Source organism: Chaetodon auriga, chromosome 6, assembly GCF_051107435.1.
Source record: "Chaetodon auriga isolate fChaAug3 chromosome 6, fChaAug3.hap1, whole genome shotgun sequence".
In the NCBI taxonomy this organism is placed as follows: Eukaryota; Metazoa; Chordata; class Actinopteri; order Chaetodontiformes; family Chaetodontidae; genus Chaetodon; species Chaetodon auriga.
This window is the reverse complement of record NC_135079.1, coordinates 24,667,009-24,668,265: the sequence shown is the minus strand read 5'-3', so window position 1 is coordinate 24,668,265 and position 1,257 is coordinate 24,667,009.

Below are 1,257 nucleotides of genomic sequence, written 5' to 3'. Positions count from 1 at the left end.
TACCAAGACCACTAAAGCTCACCAATTTATCCCATCACCATAACGTTATGCTTTTACACTTGGGCTTCTCCTGTTTCTGCTCTCTATATGCTTAGCTACACTAACCAGCTGCTGGCAGTAGCTTCATATTTACTGTATAGTCACAACAGTGGTCTCGATCCTCTCATCTGATTCTTGGCAAGAAAACCAAAATGTGCACTCTAAGTTCAATTAATGCTTTAAAGAATGTAAAAGATAAAGCAAGATGTTGCATTAAGTGGAAGGGCATACGCCAATGAAGGGTCTGGGGGACTATAAACTGAGTTGTATCTCCTCTAAAAAAAGAGAGATTGATCTCATTAAATCTTCATGTACTTCTTTCAAGGCACTGAGGTACCTGAGGGACCTTGTGTCCTTCTGTAACTCCACAGGAGACACTTGATGTAATGATAAAATAAACCAACCTTGTGATTAAGCATACAGTATTCTCATTGCCAAGGACAGTTCGGACTACATTTCTGAACTTTGCCCAAGAGTCAGAAGAGAACCAGTGGATAATATTTTATACAGTCACATTAAATGAATAGGCATGTGTTGCTTTGCTCTCTATCCTCGGATAGTCCCTCTGGTCATTCTGACAGATTTTGCCAATCATCAGTTGGGTTTTTCATCTTGATCTCATTATGGAATAGGTGGCCTGATATTTCTGTGTCTTGCTTGATTTGAGAGTTATTTAGCTGAAATTCAGCAGAGTCACTCGAAACACAAATGGACACAGCACAGCAGAGACATTGGAACAAACTGCCTAATGTCATTTAACTACATTAGATGTTCTTCCTTTTCAAAGATGTCATTGTCCAGCCTTTGTCAACTGTAATTCTGCTCAATTTAAGAGGAGTGCATCTGTTTCCGAAGTTGTAATTTCTAGACTAGAACACAAGACTTTCAGAAGCAACAAACACTTAAACTGAAAAAAGGAGGGCACTATGGATGCAGGCCTATGATACAGGATCTAGTAGCTCTGAGGTCACAGAGAAAGACAGAGAGTGCATGGAGGTGAAAGAAGGTCTATAATCTAGCAGCATGCTGACAATACTCCAAAGCTTGTCGGCCATTCAGCTGCAGTCAGCCAGAGATATTTTTTGTGCAATCTGACCCGCGTGCCTTCACAGACAGTTCTGGGCCCTGCCAGCATGGTGGTGCAGCGTCACAGCCCCGTGCCCTCTTTTTTAGCCAGCCTGACACCCCTGCAGGCTGCAAACGACCCCCTCCTCTCAC